At 41.8% G+C, this 22,509-nt stretch overlaps 1 protein-coding gene across 11 annotated transcripts in view; it reads left to right on the top strand.

The window, feature by feature from the left end:
- Positions 1 to 22,509, top strand: part of LOC309532295 (uncharacterized protein) — a 472,441-nt gene that overhangs the window by 158,520 nt on the left and 291,412 nt on the right. Inside the window, exon 5 of one of the 11 annotated variants that reach the window (XM_082222532.1) lies at positions 19,913 to 20,104. The exons of 9 other annotated variants lie outside the window; for them this stretch is intronic. The gene's annotated coding sequence lies outside the window, so the exon portion shown is untranslated. Of the gene's footprint in view, positions 1 to 19,834; positions 20,105 to 22,509 lie in introns of those variants that run through there. One more of the 11 variants, XM_082222531.1, reaches the window with a different exon arrangement.

The following is a 22,509-nucleotide window of genomic DNA, read 5'->3' as shown; positions in this document are numbered from 1 at the left end:
CTGGGTCCTTCTGACTGATTATCTCAGCTGTTTGACTGACTCCTCTTAACAAATTCTCTCACTCTCTCACACCAGACTAGCCCAACCCACAGACTTAACTTCTCTGTCTCTTCTAAATTCAGACTGTCTTCTCAACAACTCTAACTCTAACTCATTAAAAAAACATCTGTGCTTAAACCTTATACACAGTTAACTTTGCCCTCTGGGTTCCCATTGGTTAGTCATTTTACAATTAGTTAACCCTTTCCCTATGAACCCAGTATGATGTCACACACATAGGAGGACAAACGCCACAGGGGAATAGGATATCCTAACAAATCTCAGCACCCTTAATAAACTTCAGTTCCCATGATTATTTCATGGAAGCCATAACTGTTAAAGAGCAGGTGCTTCTGTGGCTACTCCAAAAGCAACTGATTTTGTGTGAGTGCTTTAACTCCTCTTTAATCAATGCATCCGATTTCTGAGAGCCAGTATTAATCTTTAGGCCTTGATTAAATGAGAGGGGCAGGAAACCATTGGAAGCACTGGGTTGAGCAAGGATTTAATTATATAGAATTAGAAACTTACCTGTGGGCAAACGTCTTCAGAAGAGTGTCAAGAATTGCTGTAGGGTTCCCCCCCTCCCCCTCTTAAAAGTGCCATCATTGCAAGACATAGAGCTTGCATGATTAACACACTTTCCTTTCACCATGGCAATTAGGAATAAGAAAGATACTCAAGGATTCAACATTGACAGAAATGAGTAGAAGATTTCACTAATGGGGAGATTAGTCATTCCACTGAATCCTGACATAGATGTGGTAAAAGAGAATCTATATCTATCTATCTATCTATCTATCTATCTATCTATCTATCTAGAAACACAAGGTGAATTGGTATAAATCAGAATAGATTTTAATGTAAGTCAAAATAACTTTTGCTCAGAGCATGTAAATGCACTAAACCCAAAATGAGGTCTAGTGGCAATTTAGGGGTGGATGAAGATGAACAAGCTAAAACCTTATCTAGACTAGGGTCACATCCACACAATGATAATGTTTTATTTATTTATTTCATAAAATTTATACATTGTTTGAATGTTTAAATAAAAACCTCAGTGGTTTACAAAGAGACTGTCATTCCCAAATGTGTTAATTTTGGCAGCAGGCACAGTTGGTTGAATCTCCCAGTAACTTCTAGCCATGTCCTAGGTGTGCATACACAGCAACATCCATATGGCAACATGTTTCTAAGTTAGAGAAAACTCTCTGAAACAGACAAGTTGTTTTCCAAGTGTACACTAAAAAAAGTTTGAGAGCACAGAGCTGAATCTGAACTGAGCAGAGAAGGGTGTGTCCATCACTACTACCAACCAGTGTATTTGGGAATGTTATAAGCAGATGGTATTCTTCCATCTTGAGATGCATTTGGTCCCTAGAGAGAAATTTGATGGTTTGTGCAATATAGAGCCCATTTGTCAGAGCATCCACCATTCTTCAGCATTCAAAACTATTCCTCCGCCCCGCCCCACCCCCGAATAATCAAGAGACCAGTTAAAGTGTTTGCAGTCCATAAATCTTCTGGGGCTTTGCAGCTTTTATTTAATTAGTGTGTTAAAATTAGCTATGATTCAATTTACCCAAATTGACACTTGGCTTTCATGTCAGTCAATTGCGATTTTCTGTTATTAGTCCCATTTTCCCCTGGATATATAACAATTTTACACACAGGGAAAATTTCACACCTTTAAGTAACACCTCCTTAGCATTTAACAGAAGATTATGGCATGAGTTTTCATTAAAATACTAATTGCTCTGAAGTCATGGAGTGTGGTGTGTGCTTTAGGTACTCCTTCACAGCACAACTTAAATCTGTGGGTCACTTTTTTTAAGGGGGGCTGGGAAAACCAAGCGACAATTAGGTTTTTTTGTAGGGCTGTGCACTGGATTCAGCTGAGGAACAAGCCTAATTGAGCCTGTTCAGAGGGATCTAGGTTTTGCTCAAGGCATGTTGAGACAGCCATACATTGATACAGACCAGGTTCCATGGACTAGAGTGAACTAGGACTGTCAGTGAGTGGGGCATCAGACTGGAAGGAGAGGCAGGCATCACATGGGAAAACCTCCAGAAAGGCCAAGACCTACCTCACTGGCAGTACCATATTCTCAGGAGAAGGTAGGAGTCTGATGCCCCCTGACGCACCTTGCTGAATGGAGCTGATTAGCAGTTCTACCTGAGTTTTCATTGTCCTTGAGTGAATTGCAGGGCGGCCCTCCTTCATCCTCTGCTCTGTTGGCCGCTCTGTCCTCCCACAAATTGGCTGATGGCTTCAATGACCCCACCAGGCTGTGAGAAGCAGGTTGCAGGTTGGTAGTTAAAGATGGGTCTGAAGAGGCTGGAGACTACCTCTTTGAACCACAAACCAGTTACCTCAGAAGTTCTACACAAACTTGTACACACATACACCAGCTTGCCACTGTCTTGCCACAAGTTTAAAATAATGAGATGTGAAATCTGAGAGCTTCCTTCCTGAGGGCCTTGAGATATTTTTGCTTCCCTGTGCCTGCTTCTCCCACTCCTTGGGTTCTTCATCCTAATGCATGATTCTATAAGTAAAATCTCCCCACAATTATGTGCTATTTAGCCAGCTATCCTCAGTTGTGACAGGGTTCCTGTCCATGTCACATTTGGTCGCTGCAGAGATAATGAGTCTGCCACTCCTCTGAGTTAAAGAAAAACACTCCCAGATGTTGGCAAAGAGTGAAATCTACGCAACAGCTGCTGTCTAAAGTAAAACTTTATATGCCGAACTGTCTCGTGCTGAAGAATCCAGCATTCTCCTTTCATGATGTGCATACATTTAGCTTGGCAGGTGGCATCATTTGAGCCCAGGGAGGTGTGCTTGGGAGAGGGAGAGGTGAACAGCTCTTTGATAGGTATATAAAATAGCATCCACATAAGCATCCTTCATGTAGCTTGAAATCTCTTAAATTAGTTATGTGGTACCAATACGAGGGTAGGTTTCTGTAAGTATATGTACATGGCACTTCATGTATATTGCATTAAGCATTATAAGTGAAAAACAATTGTGGAAATGGCTTTGTTTTCTTTCCAAAGTAAACAGTCTGTCTTATCCTACATAGTCAATAGTGCTTTGGACTCCTGCAGAGGATAATTTCCTAGATGCAAAAAGTCTACAGATGTAGGATAATGTATTCCTCTAGTCTCATTGGTTTGCTGTGTGTGCAGTTTGATACAGAAATGTTAGAAAGCAATTTCAAGTCACATCGCAAACTTGCAGGTACTGTTCTCAGAATGCCAGGCAGGCAGCTGTGCAGGTTTCAACCCAGCCAGAATCAATTTCTTGCCAGGCACATCTTGATTCTTTTCTCTCAGAACCAGATTTACACTGGAGAGTAGAGGACAACAGAAAAGATGCAATTCATGGATGGGAACCAATCATTCAGCTAATGAAAACTGAAAAATGCACTGGGGAATAACACTGAACTCTTTACTTGTAAGATCTTGCTAAAGTTCCACACCCTCCAAGATTATTTGTATAGGCGACTTTGAAATGTTGGTTTCTTTGTTTCTCATCTATCCAGTCTTCAATTCATAATAATAATACCTTTATTGTCACTGTACAACCTGTGTACAGTGAAATTAAATGAGCCTCCCCCTGCAAATACTCAATCTCTTATCGAACAACACACCACCTCGCAAGTCAATTTCGCTATGTTATTTTCCATTCAACAGCCTAACAGCCCACAGATAGAAGCTATTTTTTAGCCTGTTGGTACGGCTGATTATACCCTCCTGCCCGAGGGTAGAAGATTAAAGAGGTGATGGCTGGGGTATGAGTCATCCCTGAGATTTTTTCTCGCTCTCCTAAGGCAACAATCCCTTGTGATGTCATCTAGCGGACTCAAGGGACAGCCCATGATATCATGTGCTGTATTCACCACCCTCTGTAGAGACTTTCTGTTTGTGGCTGTCAGGCCAGCATACCACACTGTGGTACAATATGAAAGGACATTTTCTATTCTGGACCGGTAAAGGGAGTTAGTTCATCAGTTGTTGTTTAACTTTATTCTTTCGCAAGACCCTGAGGAAATTGAGTCTCTGTTGGGCCTTTCTGACCTCCTGAGCTATGTTGATTTTCCAAGTGAGGTCCTCACTAAGGTAAACTCCCAGGAATTTAAAGGAGGAGACAATTCAGTTCTCTACATAAGCAGAGTAATTTGTGAGGTTTTTAAAAATAAATAAATAAGGACAATGGTGTGGGGAAGAGCTAACCCCCTCTCCCAGCTCAGTGGCCCCAATCCATCTCACCCCTCCTTGAGTGGCTACTGTTAATCTTGTTTTGCAAGTGGGAGATCACTCCAGTCACTATATTTTCAACTAAGCTGCATTTGCAAATGTACCTACAGGATCATTTACACTCTTGAGGCAAATTCTATAAAAGTGTTTGCTTTTCTCTTGTTGAGAAGCTGCACAGTTTGAATCTCTGGGAGTGAGGAATCAGTGCTGTTCCATAGAACTGGAGTCTGTAACATGAAAATATTTTCCATATATTTTTTAAATAAAAAAATTGTTCATTTGTTAAAAACAGAAGAAGAAAGAGAAGCCAAAAACATTTGCTTTATAGCATTTTTATTTATCCAATTAGGCTGCTATGAGCTAAAACTTTGGAGAAATATTCTTTTTTATTTCCATGAACGTTGGCCCTGGCTGAGCATCTTAGATATCATTCTTGGCATTTGCTTGAAAGTGTTAACAGTTTGAACAGATGGATCCATGCCTGACTCTCTTGGCTGGTTTCCAGATTCATGGGGAAAGGGTGTAACAGGGACATCAGCTCCTATCATATGGACCAAGTCTGCTCAGAAGTTTCTCTATATTAAGGTTTCAGAGTTCGTGGAGATTTTTTTGGCATTTTAATATTCCCAGCAGGGGATTTCATCAAGATTAAGATTTTTAGTGCTATCACTCAACAGGGAAATCAACACCTATTAGGGGCCTAAACATATGGGAGGATGCTACTTTATAAAGATTTCAAACTGGGTTAGGCACGTTGTGAGAAATATTATGCTCATTTCTAAGTTTCTGTATGAAACAGGTTAGTGGACCTTAAGCCTCTTGAAATGAATTTACAGTGTGATTAAATATACAGTCCAGTTTAATAGGGACATGCACCAGATTTGGCTGAGGGCCAAGCCAAACGGGAGAGTTAGGGGGCCTCAGACAAGTCAGGTACACATAGCTACAGACTGCTGTGAGTCAGGTTGGATTGGCCCAAAACAATCCATGGCTGTCAACGAGTGCAGCATTAAGCAGGAAGTTGTGGCAGGCAGGCAGGAAAGCACAGGAAAAGGCTGAGACCTACCAGACTGGCAGTTGCATCTTCCCTGCAGAATTTAGGCTGAACACCATGTCTCTCCTTTTTGCTTGATGCCTTGCCCTGCAGGATCAATAGCTTTGCACAACAGCTGTTGAGTGGAGGCATAAATCCGGTGAGTTGCGGGTGCTGCTTTGCAGAACAGCACAGGATCAGATCCTCCGGTTTATCCTCACTTGGTAATGCAGATGATTACATCCCATACAAAGAAACTCTATCACTTCCAATTATGAGCAGAATTACCACTTGGCACAATTAGGCCAGGATAATTTTGTAGTCACTGCATTTTAAAATATTCCCTCACTGCATTTTAAAACATCCTAAGGAGGAATGATGACAGCGATATATTCTCTGGATCAAAGTCTGATTTCCCTTGGATGACAGTGTGTCGCTAGATTGACGTACCGAAGCATTTTATTCTATCACATGCGGATGCTTTTGAGCCATTCTAGAGGCAAGAATTTTCAATGCTGTGGATCTCAAAATAAGTTATGAACTGTTTGATTACAAAAGCGGAGTGAGCTAAATTATTAAACAATTATTGAAAAATAAGCATTCTCCATGAGTAGTCACTTTTATTTATGAGCTCTTGCTGATAAATGTATTCTCGCCTGTGAGGTTTTGTTTTAAGAAACAATCAGTGAATTAAATTAATACCCCTGGTTTCTAAACAGAAATACACGAATTAATGCTTCCATTACAGCCTGTTTAGGCTATGATGCAATCCCATTTCCTGTGGGTTTTATGAATGCAACCACCAGGGGCAGGATATTTAATATCATGGAGATTTGCACAGCAAAATGTCTCCGAGGATGTCTCGGTGGTTGACTTTTGTTAATGTTCTAGGTCCCACTGATGCCTGGATGTGGGTTGGAAAATGATTTTTTCAGCCAGATCTACCTGAAGTAACTCTAGCTCTTCCCAAAAATTGTAGATTGGCTTATAAATTCATATATTCACACTGCAAGCCAATTACTGGTTCTCTCTGGTGTGGAGATGGTAGGACCTGGCTGAGCAGTTGTACAAAATATTTTGTCCGCTGTTTGTTTTACCGTTTTAATGTCACATTGATTTTGCTGGGATGGGGTGAGCCTGTGCTCAGCCTGTACCATGCAAGGTCATGAGCTGGAGTGATGGCACCGAATCCAGTGTGGCTTTATACCAGCACAGAGGGGAGACTTGCTGCCTGTTTCTGCTTTGTCACTAGTGTACTATGTGAAAGAGGAGCTTGCGTGAATCTCCTGCTGGAGAAGCATATGAGCTGCAGTGCACCAGGACAATAGAGGCATGACTTTCCCTTTTTGTATGTTCCCTGGAAAATAAATAGAAGTCATTCAGTTTGCTCCCCCTGCTTTTGTGTAATGTGTGATGCCTTTGTTACATTGATTTAGTTTAGAACACAAATGCAGTCACTAATGACGCTTGAGGAAAGAGTAACAGCCTGACCTACAAATCAATCTGAAATACTTGGATTGACTTCTGTTGGACTAAATTGCCTTGAATTCACGTGCTCTCTCTCAATTGGTTCAGGAATCAGGCTGCCCGATATGACTTTGCAAAGGGGGCCTTGCAGATGACTTGGAGCCATAATGCAGCCTTATGTGTAGCATATAGCACTTGGCCTGCCCATTTCTACTCACACTCGGTTGTCATTGCAAGCAGGCTGATAAAGTGTTGCGCATGCCAACAACACAGCTTATAGATTCTGTTTCTTGGTATCAATGCACCGTAGGTTATTTTCTGCCTCCTCAAGTAAAGTCAAGCATAGCAAAACTAATAATTACGGTACATTTCTGCATCTTGGAGCGTCTGACAAGGGCTATTGAAGTTGCCCTTGGGGAGGGAGGAGAAATCCATAAGGAGACAATTATGAAAGGGTTTGTATGAGTGAGTTGAAACGCGCCACATTGTTGAAAAGTAATTTAGCTTCCCAGCAAGCTGAATCCTTCTCATGTTTTGAGCCTAAGTGATCAATCAAGCAAAGCTGTGCTTGTTCCCTTCTGAAGATAGCTATGAATATTGTGTTTTTAAGCTGTGTCTTTTTGAAAACACAATACCTGAAACATTTGTACTAGAGAGAGTTAGTCAAAAGGTTAATTGCTTCTATCAGATTTTGAACGTTGTGGAACATCCAGGTTTTCTTTTGCAAGCATCTGTTGGCAAAGCCAGGTATTTTGCTCACCTTTTAAATTAGCAAAATACTGTACACTCTTGAGCTCACAAAACAACACTACACGATTCACTTTTTTCCTGAAGGCTCTAAAGACCCCTCAGATGCTCATTGGAAATTCTGGATCTTTTGAGTTGTCCTCCACTTAAATTGCCATTCCAGATATGTGAGCCTGTGCATGGCAAGGCTGCTCAAATCAAGGCTGAAATAAATCACTGGTGAAGGCAACAAGAGTTTCTGTTAAGCATCTCATTAGCTCTACATGCAGGCCTGGAGACTTCAAATAGTAGTCAGTGAACAAACTGGAAAACAGCAGACCTGAAAAGGGAAGACTGTCATTGGAAAATAAAGAAGAAAAGAAGTATTAGGATTGTTCCTTCTTAGCAACATGAAGCACCAAAAGCATCATAAATGGTGGATTTGGTTAGGGAAGATTGCCCAGAAGGGAATGTGTCCCTTGAGTTGAAGAAGGTACCCAGTCCCTGCTCCTTCTGGCAGTGAGGGAAGAAACAAGCTCCCTGCAGCTTTTCCTTCTCTGGTTGTTGGTTGGAGCTAAGCGGCCCTCCCTTGCCAATATTTTATTCACAGGAGACAGGGGGTTCAACTTCTGAGTGGCTCTTATATAGGGTTGCCATATTTCAAAAAGGGAAAAACCTGGACACAAAAGTTGTTGAGCTTTTATTTGCCAAAATCTCGACTTCCGACATGGGTTGCCATACATTTCAGTCAGGCTATTGGTTCATCTAACTCAGAATAGTCTATCCTGACCAACAGTTCTCCAATGTTTCAGAAACAGGACATTCCAGTCCCAGCTGGAGATCCCAGGGATTGAACCTGAGGCGTTCTGCATGCAAAACAAATGCTGTACCTCTCATGGTTCCCTTTATGCCCTCTAATTCAGCCAAGAGTGGGGAGCATTTGAGGACTCAGAGTGGAGGAGGGGAGTTGAGGCTATGCAGTGGAACCTGCTTCATTAAGCTGCTGCCACCGCCACCGCCCCGACTCCCTGTGAGGCTGGACCTGACAAGGCAGGGGACTCCAGGGCTACCCCCCTTTCCTAGCCTGTAGAGGATGGGGGGGGCAGCTTGCTGTGACAGAGCAGGAGCATTTAAACGACAAGAGAAGAGAAGCGGAGCAGGCCAGGTGGAGTGCTCAACTTCAGGCCATGAATTCATGCCGGGAGAGGGAACTTAACAACTCCCGTGCAGTTTTGGACCTCTTCTACTTCATGTTGTTGGACTGGGTATACTGTAAATGCCTTGTAAGCAGACCTGTACTAGATTCTGCTAGCCACTGAGTTTGTACTGTAAATTGCTGCAACAAAAGTTTTCCATACAAGTAAGTGCCTCTCTAATCCTGTCTTGGGCAGGAGCCAGGAGAGTCCCATGGAGCTACAACCCTCCCTTATCAGGAAGCGGGGCAGCCATCTTTTCATCTGAACGGACTTCCTGTCAGGAATGGTTCCAGACTCTTTTAAAACAGCAGCTGCTGTGCTTTCAAGCCTCTCCAGGCTGCTAGAACAAAAACAGTTTAAAAAGAAATCAAAACTTAAAAGGCAGCCTTTGGACGTGCTGGTGAATTTGTAAATTCCTAATTTTGCTTTGTTTTCACACTTAAAAAAAATAATAATCCACAGGTGTGTAGCTTGAAATGGTATTGAATAGATTTAACCCTGTTCACACGTTAAATCAGCATGGATTGAAATGAGCTGATCCATCCCTCCATGCAAGTAAACCCCATTCAACACAATAGGACTTACAAATAAACTTGTATAGGCTTGCATTGCAAATGGTTATTGGTGAGACTGTTGAAGAAGACTTGCACGAAATATTGGTTGTCTTGAGATCTTGGGAGGTATTCCCATCATATGAACAAAGTTACCCCACCGTGATAATTTTCATGATTGGATAAAAGACTTGCATTTGAAAGGCGCCTAAGGAACGTAACTGCTGATTTTCCTCTGCCATTTTCCACTTCGGTGTCTGACTTTCATATGCCAACAAAGCCAGACTCGCTTCAGACAGTTTGGGTTGTTTACAAGTTCTTCATGCTGATTTCTATGATGCTTTGAGAGAAGAATAGCTCCATGATGTCTGTTGCTATTGATTTCATTCAAATGAAAACAAAGGACAACATGGGGAAAAGACACTTCAGAGGAAAGCAGACGATCCCGGCCTGTGAATAAAAAAGTGCATGTCAGAAATCGATTATGTTCACCTTAAGAGAACAGAGGCGGGGAATTCTTCTGAAATATTTAGATTTTAAAATATGTTTGCCAAGGATTCCTGCCATAAAGAGCCTGTCATAAGAGTAACTCAGTCATGAAACATAAATACAAAAACAAAAACAAAAACCCTTCCGCACAGAAAATGTCAGGAAAGAGGGTTCCAGGGCTGCCTTCCCATTTCTGTCAGGGGGGAATTTTTGTCAGATTGAATGTTGCATGTGTTGCTCAGCAACCTCCTGAGGGGCACATGGCAGTGACAGACAGGGTCAGAGACAAAAGTAAGCAGAGCAAACAATGTGCATTTACCTTTGTATATAGGTTAGTTTTCACATACACTTGTACACTCCTCTCTAGCCTCCATTCAGGCCAGCAAGAAGCATTTTCAGCATTCAAGGACATTCGAGGAGGGTGCAGCGCTTGGCCCAGTAAGTGGTGTGGCCAGGTGAGAGGAAGTATGATGTGGAGGGTTATGGTCAGAAGGAAAGCCTAAGGGCCAGATGGGTAAACCTGGAGGTTCACATTTGATCCCTGAGCCTCAGGTTCTCCAATCCTGCCTTAGAGTTCAATAAGTAGGACCTGAGTGTTGAATACTTCTGTTCAAGATGGCAGCCAACCAGCCATGTCCCTTTCCCAGGACACTCTATTCCATCTTCAAACCTGGTTTTTGTTTTTCTTTCATCAGTTGGTTGCCATTCTGTGCCCAATGAGCATGTACCAACCTGATTCAACTGTTTGGAGGGCTTGTTTATTATTTAAAGTGTTCTTACCCCACTCTTCAGCTAGAAAGGTCCACAATATGGCTTACATTAAATCAATAAAATAAAACGGTCCCTATCCACAGTTTGTAATCTAAAAGACACAAGACAAAAGGAAAAAGGATTGAGGAGGGCAGAGAAAAGCATTCAAACTTGGACCTCAGTTCTTAAAGTTATATAATAGTTTTGTACCCTGCTATGTGAATGGTAACAAAAACAATAAAAGGTTTTCTGAATCCCCACAAACACAACATTTTAAGAACAATTTACAGCTGATATGAGAAGCAGCTAAAATGTCAGTGGATGCAGCTTGTCAAAAAATGAAATGTAACAATTGATGATATCTAAGAAGCTAAATAAAGAAATAAATAAAAAGCACAATGAAGAGCAAATGGGGGTATGCCCCATGTTTCTTTGATTGATTGAGCCTCTGTTGCGCTTTAAAATCAATTCTCAATACCAGTGTGTGTGTCTGAGAGAGAGAGAGAATGGGAGGGAAAATCCAGCTTTACAAGTCTGTAGAAAAATATCCTGGTGAAAAGCCCCACTCCCTTTTCGAAAAGTTCGTCCAACAATACAAAATTTTGAAGTGAAGAGACTAGTTTTTATGTTGTTATATTGTTGGATAGTTGCAAGAGAGCACTGCTGGAGTGAGGAAGGGGGATCTATCCATTTTATATCTTGGAGGAGAGATGGCTGTAATATTTGTCTGGTAAGAGAATCCTGGGACTCAGCTGCATTAGTTTTTTAAAAAAGTGTTTTAAATGTGTTATAACACTGTGACACCAGATGGCGTTGTGGAGTTCTATCTTTTGGCAACGTGATTTCTCATTATGAGGTTTACAACGCGATTTTCTGAAACTTTTTTTGATGTGTCTAGATCCAGGCCTTGTTCTGTTTATTCTAATGGCAACAAGAGTTGTCAAGGCTCAGGTGTAGCAGTGGGAAGTAGTGATAGTTCTTACATTCCTACTTGGCTGTCTGCCAGCTTGCTTTATCATTTGTTTTGTTTCCAATTAAATTTTGTATGTGCTCACAAGAAGATAGCCTTAATAGGCAAGGCTGGCTCAAGACATTTTGCTGCCTGAGGTGAAGAGCAGAATGGCTCCAGGGACCCATGTTCTTGTAACTGCCTGTTAGAAACTTGACCAGCAAGTGTGTTAACTGAGACCAGGCATTATAAACATAAAGAGTTGGGACGAATCAGTTAATTCCATTTTCACTCCGTTTCTCACTTTTCCAATCTTAAGTTCAGTTCTCCACATTTCCACATCGGTTTGCAATTACTATTTTTAAAGGCCTGATGAAATTTCTCCTAATAAATAATTTTTGTGTGCAGTTTTGGCTAAATAATAAACATTTCTGCAAATGAGTTTTCCCAACACATTTTGGTATGTTATTTTAACTACTACAGGCATTTCTGTTCACATTTCTGTCCAATGTGTACATTTTTGCTTTGAGGTTTTTTTCCTTCAGTCAAGCGGTATATAAATCTTATGAGATAAATAGAAATAAAAATTTATCTTTTCATGGCTGATGGTCAGGGGATATGGAGGTTGTTTTCCAGACACTCCAGGCTGGGGAAGGTTGCTCTGGAGTGTCTGAAGCAACTGAATTGCAGCTGGAAACTTTTAAAAATTTCGTTTCTAAAAATTGTTATTGGCCTTTATTTGCAAAAAGAAAAAAAAGCCAGTAACCAGGGTGATTTTAGGGGGGGCGGTGTCATCCTGAAGAATTTGAAGAGTTGTACAGCTAGTTCTATTAATTTGTACTTTAAAAAAAAGCAATCTAACTTTGTGTGGTAGGTTTTGAAACTTCTCCTGTTTAGCGATGCATTTAAATTAGATCTGCACTCCCTGTATCCTAATTTGCATTATGACTCCTTGTCAAGAACACCAAGACAAATCTGCTTCAGCATTGATATGAACCCTATTTGCAGACAAGGGGACCCTTCAGCGAAGGTCATAGAGACATTGATTTACAGAGACAGTTGATTAATCAGAAAATGAAAAATAACATGCCATTGTTTTGAAAGAGATGAAGGCATGAACAACCTCTAGATAAAAGAATATTGGAGGAGATAGGTTAAATGGTTAATGATGAACTAATACGAATATGAAGTCCTGTCGATTCTTTAGCTTAGGAAATATATTCACTCAGCTGCACATTCTTTCGGAAGTAGTAAATGCAGACAGAATTGGACATTGCAAGATCTGGCTCTTCAGAAAGGGCTGCTTTGTACTTCCATTTTTTAAAGTGCCCTTATGACATATTGAAGACGGTCATCTCTAGTTTAAATGACTCTTCTCCAGCTTTAATTATTGTGTATGCGCCACTCTTTATCCAACAGGATCAATTCTTCTTCTTATGCTATCGGAAGTGGCTTTTTGGTAATGTTTCTTCACCACAAAAGGAAAAATGGGGCTTAGCGGGAGATTAACTAGCTACAACTTTATGATGGATGTCTGCTCGAGAGGTTATTAGCTTCAAGTCATACTGTCCTAACCTTGAACCCGGTGCAAGTAATGTGACCTTTCTCATAAAAAGGTAGGAAGCTGCCATTGCAAGCCACCTGCATAGATGTGTGACCCTTAAGATCCACTGCCATTTTAACCACCAAAGTTGTGCTGAGTTTCTGAAGTCGATTTAAAACCACAGATTTCCCAGCCTACCCCAACTTGCTATACTTGTATAAAGCTCCACTGAGGGAATGCTTACGTGGACCCAGCAGATGCTGCAGCAGCTCTTCCCATGGCATTACTCTCCTGATGCTGTTGGAATACAACTCCCATCAGCCCCAACCAGCATGGTGAGTTGGTAGGGATGATGGAAGTTGTAATCCAACAACATCTGGAGGTCAAAAGGCTGGGGAAGGCTGTGCCATAGTATGTAGATGCCTGATTTCCCCCTCCCAGATCTGGCATTAAGCTCATTCTACATTGTGATAAACCCTCCAGAAAAATGAAATTTTACTTCTTTTGTTGCCATAGGTTTGAGTACATGGATTTACTCTGGGTCCTCTAAACTGGATCCAGAGAAAGCTACGAAGCTCATGCTTCTTCTCCCATTTTTAACCACTGAATCAGAGCAAACAGCTAATGGGTTTTCCACAGGTTGCTGTTTGTTCTGATTTAGCACTAAAGAGCAGGTTTTCTGGGGGGAAGTGGTGGAGCAAAGGCGAAACTGCTCGTGCCCATGCCTAGAAAGCGGAGGACAAGTGGGGAATGGCTCAGACTCATGCTTTCTGGCACAGGACAAGCAAAAGTGTGGATGAGCCCTATGGTCTAGCTGCTTCATTGGGTCATGACACTTACAGAAAGGACTTGCTCTTTTACAGTATGATTTTGGCTGTTACCATGTTTACTGGGAAAGGTGGTGGTACTGTTCATTTTTATTACAATGGTGCTGTTTTCTATGTTTTTGTATATTTGACCTGAAGAATTATATGGATGTGTTTCTGTTGCTTTTATGCCTTACTGACTGCCCTGAAGGCTTTTAGGTAGGGGTGTGTGTGTGTGTGTGTGTGTGTGTGTGTGTGATTTCAAATTTTATAATAAAGAAATGAAAGTTGTTTGCCATTGCTAATTGAAGAAGGAGGAAAAAAACATGAAAGAGACAACCACAAAGTGCACCCCTTCTCCAATTGTCACATCTGTGTCTGCAGGATTAAAGTTGAGATAGATTGCAGATGTTCAATGTTTCATAGGGAGCTACATGTACAGTTCATAAGAACAGGCAGGTCTGAAATTCCAGATGCCACTAGCTATGTAACTTGCCTGTAAGAAATACATTCCCACCAGGATAGATAGATAGATAGATAGACAGAAAGACAGACAGACAGATAGAGGACTCTGTGTCAGCTCTTTTTGAGCAAGAGAAAAATGCAGTCAAATGTAAGGTGCATCTGTTCTGCATCTACATTGCTGTTCAGTTCCTGCGCACTTCTCCCAGCAGCTTCATTGGTACTGACTACCCATCTTGTAATTAATTATATGGCTTTGGTCGTGTGGAGTTGATTTCTAAAGCAGCTCATCTATCACTCGAACTCCGCCATAGCTTTTTGTTGGGTGGAGATGGGGGAAAACAGGAGGTCTGTGCAAAAATGTTTCTTCCCAACAGCCCTGAAGCTGTCTCCTGTTGCAGGCCAAAATGTGGTTTATGGGTGCAGTGTTCTGAAGACTGGAGCAGAAGTAAATTTTATCAGGGGGTTTAACCAGAGGTTGTTGACGTGGCTCTGACATGCTGAAAAAGAAATATAAGAGACCATATACATCTTGTCCCCTTTTGACGTGCCCAATAAATATCCCATCCCTGCTCTTACACATCTTCCTGGTAATCATTGCAACTGTTCTGAACTTTTTGACACTTTGCTGACCAGGTTAGTGTTGCTACTCAAGTGCAATATGTGCTCTGCATGATTCTGTGCAGAACTGCATTTGTTTGTTTTTAAACAACTTTTTTCACTTTAAAGTTATAAACACATGCTTTTCTAGTTCTCTTTACAACTTATAATAATAAACTTCAGATTGGGTCCAGACTTGAGCAACCCATTAGTGATTGATGCTTAGGAAGAATGAGTGAGGAGGTAGTGTTGGCAAGTAACCTTGGTGAGAGCCATGGATATGCTGAGATGTCTGCTATTGGTGGGAAATAAATGCTTAGACAAAAGATGTTCAGAGGGTTGGAGAGTAAGAAAGCTAAACCAGGGCTGAGGAAACCACAACCTGTGGGCCAGATAGGACCCCTGACACAACTGAATGCAGCTTGTGGTGTTGCTGGCAGGTCTTTCCTGTCCTCGCCCCCCCCCCGCCCCCCGCAGCCCATCCTGTCCCCATTGCCCTTCAGAAGGCAGCAAAGGAAGCTGAGTTGCTGCTGTCACCAAGGAAGGTGTGCCCTATTTCTTTTCTGGAGGTGGTATTGAGAAGCAAGCTGAGAGATGGAGGAACTGGGTGTTTCATGAGCCTTGTATCCCATGTGCTTGCTGGCCATGGAGTGATTTGGGGCATGCGGGCTTCATCAGGCTTAAGGCTCCATGGGAAGTGGACACAGTGGTGACTAACAGGCCCACCAGTTATGGAGTACTTTGAGATGAGCTTCATCAGTGGGCAGGCCACTAGCATAGGTGTGCCATGTTGCCTGCAGCATGGAGGATGGCACATTTGCTCTGCAAAAAAATAAAGCAATGAGTGTATCTATCTCTCTCCCTTCACTCCACCACATCCTGAGAATGAATGTTTCTTCTGTGTTCTGCTTAAGTCTCACCCCAAATAATAAAAAGAGCACAGTAAGAGCATTGTTTTCAGCCAAATGTCTTCAAGGTATCAAAGCAATCATCTCTGTTTTTGACAACCAACAATGGATATTCAGAGGTGTCTTTCTTTGGAACATGGAGAATCAGAGGAATACAGTGTTCAAAGAGCAATGGAGGAACATATTGACCATAGCCTATAGTAGTTGGTAGAGAGTGTTTAATCCCCAAACTGGTGACAATCCTTACATATTGCGGCATCCCAGGACAAAATGATACTTTGAGGGTTTTGAGCTTGGGTGGGGAGAGCAATAAAAAGTGCATGTAATGATGACGATTGAGGTATGTACAATTCTGCATGGTGTGAAGAAAATTAGCATAATTATTTATGTTTTATTTCATTTCCCCCCTCCCACCCACTTTTGACTCTGCCCACTGTTGACTGCAATCCCCAGAACTGGTCTTATCATTAAGCAGAGTGAGACAACTGCATCAGGCAGCTGGTGTTGAGTATTGTGAAAGAGTAGCAAATTGTTAATGATTTAATTTGTTATTACGGTATTTGTAATGTGAGGGAGAGGCACTTGTGATTTTTTTTTGCCTGAGGTGCCAAAATAACCCAAGCAGCTTTGGATACTATGTACCTTGTCATGTGTGTGTTTTTGCTGGGAGACTATTTGCTGTTCTGCCCCAGGTAACAAAATGTTTCAGATCTGATTGATATTTCCTGTGGGTCAGTGGATGGAGTTGTGTGTGTGTCTACACACACACACAATCTCTTTTCTGGAGACTGATAGAGATACTGTACCTTTAAGAGAAGAGGAATTTTACCTTTGTGGCTTCTGCTGTCATTGCAGCAGAATGACATTGACATTGTCAACCCTAATGGGGCATCAAGAAATGGGATGAATTTCACATATTGATTTGAATCAAGCAGCCTGGTCTTTGTCTGTAGGCCCCAGACACATAGCAATCAGACACAGGGAGACAAGAAAAAACTCGCAAGTATTCCTGAAACCTCTGCTTTCCAGAGGTGATGATAGCTGAATTTTATTGCAGGCCAGAATACATGATTGCCAACCACATATCAATGAGAACTGTCATGCAGTAAAAAGCTCAAGGGATAGGATGCTAAGAAGAAGGAACCAAGAACTCTTTTAAACTTTGTTCTACCTATCAATAAAACTACAGACAAATATAATTCATGTGTGACAATACCTTCATAATCCCTCTAGCATTTTGGGTATAGTTAAAAATAAGAATCTCTATATCAGTTTCATCATCTTTGACACTTGATTTGGATAAGACTAGATACTTAGGAGCTTTATTGGTAAGCATTCAGTAAGCAAGTGTGGATGTTTCTGTCTTTCCTTGGAGTTGTGCATCGATGTATCTTGTCATATTGGGAATTGCAGCTCCTAGTATCATCTGTGGCTGAGAACTCTTTGAATACTCAGCTGCCCCCAGCCAAACACACGCAGGAACAAGGGAGGGTTTTTTAATTAGGGATAGTGGATGACAGAAATGGAGAGAACTGAAATTGACAGATCTTTCCATCCCCAACACACAAACACATTCAATGCTGCATGGAGTTAAGCAAGGGACATTATCAAAGTTCTTGGATACATTCTAGTGGAGAGAAGCTCTCAAGGAAGACAGGGACTAGGGCTGGTGTGGGATGGGATGTGGTCTGGGGGTGAGAATGGGGTCTAGGGAGAGTCACGAAGGTTGAATAAAGAAGCCCAAAGTGCCATATTTGACCCTTTGGCAGTAGGTTCTCCACTCAGTTTAGAGCGAAAATAGCTGACCAGCCGGCTGCTTGGCCAGTTGGTCTGGTCATGCACTTCCTAGCAATCAAGGAGAATTACATTGACCAGGGTTTAACATTCAGGGATTGGGGGAGCAGCCTGGCAAATTGGCCTGACCAATGGATGTGGATGTGCAGAATCTGGTTTTGCATTCTGAGCAGGCAAAAAAAAGAAGAAGAAGAAGAAGAAGCTAACAAAACCCTTTTATGTGCTGGTTGAGGGATACCCTTCAATTTGCTATGTAGCACCATGATCAGTGTTCTAAATTAGTTAATAGGGAACTTTGGTGGCATCTCTAGTTTTCAAACAGAAATGGTCGAGCAGATCATTTCAAATGCCGCAGGAAAACGAAGCGAAATACAGTGTTGGTTCTTTTTCTGTATCTAAATGGCCCTGACCTAAAACTCCCCATAAATTAAGCCACCAAAGAGCAATACATAACCAACCAGATATTCTGCCAACTCTACGAAAGGGCTCAATGGGATCCCATCATTTACTGTAAAAAGCATCAGAGAACTAATTGCACAGCTAAAAAGGGAATCAGCGGGTTGCAAGAAGTCATTACTCACCCCAGCAATACACCTTGTAAATTATTAGCACATTTAAGCAAAGCTTCTTGCGCTGGTACTGTGATGGTGACCTGCTGCCAGACTCTGATCTTTTGTAACAAATCACCGGCAGACAAATGTGCTTTCCGTTCAAGAGGCACCAGGAGCTTGCACGACATGGAGAGATTAAAAACAACTCTAAGAACAAAAAGCTGGGTTGCAGGAAAGGCTGGATGCTCTCAAGGATAGTGAGAATCAGATTCCTCCAGTCAGGAGACCTCCTCTACCAGCTTGGAACATGTGACACTGCCTTGTCACCCAGTCAGTGGCCCATTTAGCCCTGTAACACAATGGCATGTCTGAAGACATACAGTATATGTAATATGCAAAGGTACTGTCTCCTACCAAAGAGACAATGGCTCTAATCCAAAGGAAATTCATTGTATTTATCCTGTTGAAAGCAGTGGTACATGTTGTGACTAATTTATAGATTGGTACCTCAGGTAAAGTATTTAATTCGTTCTGGAGGTCCGTTCTTAACCTGAAACTGTTCTTAACCTGAAGCACCACTTTAGCTAATGGGGCCTCCCACTGCTGCTGCGCCACCGGAGCACAATTTCTGTTCTCATCCTGAAGCAAAGTTCTTAACCCGAGGTACCATTTCTGGGTTAGCAGAGACTTTAACCTGAAGCGTATGTAACCTGAAGCGTATGTAACCTGAAGCGTATGTAACCTGAAGCGTATGTAACCCGAGGTACCACTGTAAAGGCATTTCTGTCAGTTGTGGCTAATTTATGTATTTGAATCAGGAGTGGTCTTTTATTCCCGTTTTATGATTCATCTGATTGGTGGAGTATTTTAGGTAAATCCTGAAAGGGGGAAAGAGAAGGTGCAACAAATTTGTGCCGTTTCATGGGGAAAGGTCTTACAATTGCAGCGGGGGCTTGTTACACCCCACTGTTCTGGAAATGGAGTCGTGCTGGGAAGGAAAGAATGGCCTTGAAGGTCAGACCTCCAGGGCTGAACCTGTGGGGGAGGAGGCAGTTCTGTTTTATGGGGGTGCAGAATTGTGGCCCATTGAAGTTAATGAAATTTCAGTGGGTTCATTAATTTCAGTAGGTCTACTCTGAGTAACACTTAGTTGACTACCACCTCTTTTCCCCATCCCCAAAGTTTGTAATGCAACAACAAAAGAATACATTATTAGATGAACAATGTACAGGCCTTTCCAAAAAGCAAACAAAAACAAAGTCCATAGCTAGTTTTTGAGCCAGATGATTTCCTCGCATTTGCTTTTTGTGGATTTGTGCGACCAAATCCTATACTGGAAATTTATGGATTTCATTTCTAAAATAAACTGCTGGGTTGGGTGGGTGTCACTATGGTTTGCTTGTGTTGTCTCCGTTCCAGAAAAGTCTTGGCTGTTATTTTCCAAACATCGCTTAGAACCAGCCGCTGAAAATAAATCGTCTTTTTCCTCTCTTGATATCCAGCTAATTTGATTCAGTCCCATTATTTAAATATGGCATTATATACACCTCCTAGTCTCATTCCTTTCCCTAACAGAATTGCTAGGCTTAGCAATAGCTAAGGTACAGCAGCCTTGTCTATATTGCTAACACAATGTAATTTTCACCAGCTATGTTATGCAGTGTGCCTTTGTTAATGCTGTCAAGTCTGATTGCTTCTCCCACACAGATGTCCTTTTTAGAATGTACTTGAACTTCTGAGCCATTTCCAAATTGCTCCAATCAAACTCTTTCTTTTGGAAAACAGCCCTTTTGGAGGATATGAACTGACGTGCCTATGGTCTATGTGCTTTCGCCCATGCAACCAGCCCATTTATGCATAATGGGGGAAACTCTGATGATGATATCAATGCTAAAGCACCTCTATTAATTGCAAACAGATGCCAGAAAGATGGTTTTTCATAACGCATGGATATAAAACTGGGTCCAGAAAGCATAATGAAACAATTCAGCCAATTTGGTAATTCTGATTTAATGTGAATATACCTATTTGCATTTGGCCGCTACTGCTAAGTACCTTCCTCATCTTGACAATGTCCTGTGATGCTTCGGGGGAGGGGGGGTATGGAACAATGCAGGATGTATACAAATAATTCTGCAGATCACCAGAAAAGGAAAAACTGTAAGTCCCAATCTGGGTTGATGCTAGAATGCAGGCCTTACATGGAGGTTTCCTAAACCAGAATCCATAATGTATGTTTCATACACTCCAGCATTTCTCCGATGAAAATAGGGATGTCCTTTTCCATAACAACAACAACAACAACAACAACAACAACAACTTTATTATTTATACTCCATCCATCTGACCGAGTTGCCCCAGCCACTCTGGGCAGCTTCCAACATATATAAAAGCATGCTAACATATTAAACATTTTAAAACTTCCCCATACATGGCTGCCTTCAGATGTCTTCTAAAGGTTGTATAGTTACTTATTTCCTTGGCTTCGGGGTCGCATAACTCCAACATAGGGAGATCCTAAGGAAAAGCAGGACATTCCGGGATCAAATCAGAAACCAGGATGGCTTCTGAAAATCTGAGACTGTCCCTGGAAAATAGGGAAACTTGGAGGGTCTGATGTTGCTGTACAGGCAGAAAGTACTGCTGTGCTGACCTGGGAGTGGCAGAAGGTTCCTCTGATTTCATACTGGGATGGAGAACCTTTTCCTGCCTGACAGTGACATTCCCTTGTGGGCAACATTCCGTGAGGCACACGCTGTGGATGGGGCCGGAGCCAAAAGTAGACACAGCAACAAGCTTTTTTGTACAGTAGGCTACAATCCAAATGTCATCGGTCCCTAAACACTCACACACATATATGCAAGTGCACACACACTTCTCCATCCATCTTCCACCCAGGTGAGCAAGAAGCACTATCACCATTCAAAACAAAAGCATTAAAAAAAGACATGGATCAGGGGGTTTGGCCTGGGGCAGTTAGTGGCCTGAAAAGCCATATTTGGTCTGCAGGGTTCCCCCCCACTCTATTTTATATCATGCATGGCCAGTTCAGAGGCTTCATCCTACCTGCCAACCATGAGGTCCTTTGCTACACAGTTTTATTCTGTTGTTCTGTTCCGGGAAAAAGCTCTGAGCACCAACATGCCTGAATCGCTCTGAGGTTAAATCCTATGAGGTTCCCAGTACAGGATCTGGAGTCCCTGCCAATAGTTTCATTCTGTACAGAAAGGATCCATTCCTATCTGCAAATTGGCACCATTTTTATTTTATGTTGTCATCGCTGTAAACAACTCCATGTCAATGGGCCAGCTTTAGTGAATGCTGTCTGTGCCCCAGTGTGAAACAGACAAATTTATATTCCTCCCTCCAGCTCCTTCAAATTTCTGTGTTTCAGAAACACAGCAGATTTGACTGAATTTAGCTTTCTTGCATTCTTAACAGGACTAGTCCTAGATATATCATTTCCTGTGGCACAATGCTGCCTGAAATATAGAAAACAATAAGGCATGGCTATAAAAGTTGCTTCCATCTGCACATTATAGTACTAAAGCGCTTTAAAAACTCCCACCCGCTATATACAAAATGATGCTACGGAGTGTTCTTTAGCCTAGTATGAGCATCAGAACAGTTGGTACTTCCTCCCCCAATCCTATGCCAGTCAATCAATGTTTCATTTTTCAATAGCCTTGTTGGAAAGGCTAGATACAGGAGAGTTGCCAACCTTAATTCATCAAGCATCTTATCTGTGTCTAGGAACAAGCTCCTGTAGGTGATGAGGGTTTACATAGAGCATCCATCTTACATTATTGTTCATTTCTGAATCATTGGCAGGCTGCCATAGATGGTGTCCATTGATTCGGCAGTCTCTTGTCCTTCCTGCAAGGTTACATACAACGGCATCTCTCTTTCAGTCTCCAGCAGGAGGCCAATTCCCATTGCAGACAGCAGGAGGAAGCCTTTTTCTACCGCCAGCTCTTTTGTTGTATGCAATCTTCTTTCTCAGTGTGTGTGTGTGTGCACGCACACGCTGAATTGGCAGCAGGAAGCTTACCTTTTAATTACTTGAAAGGCAGTAGGGTGGAATAATATCACAATATTTTTCCCCCTTCAATATGGTGCTGTGATATGCCACTACTTCCTAGTTCCTTGCATGGGGAAAATAGACTGTGAAAACATATTAACTATCTTTACAGTTTATTCATGCTGGTAATAGTTCTGTTTCAAAGAGGTCAATAAAACATTTTCTCCTTTCACTGGAATTATTATCTTTTTCTTAGGGAAATGTTTTGGCTCTTTTTTAAAAAAAAGATTGTTTACAAACTTAAAAGTATCACTATCTGTTGTGTGTAATTTCACACCGTAAAATAATGATTACCGTAATC

This window comes from Podarcis vaucheri (genome assembly GCF_965113315.1).
Source record: "Podarcis vaucheri genome assembly, chromosome: 5".
Lineage (NCBI taxonomy): Eukaryota > Metazoa > Chordata > Lepidosauria > Squamata > Lacertidae > Podarcis > Podarcis vaucheri.
This window is presented reverse-complemented; position numbering and strand designations above follow the sequence as displayed.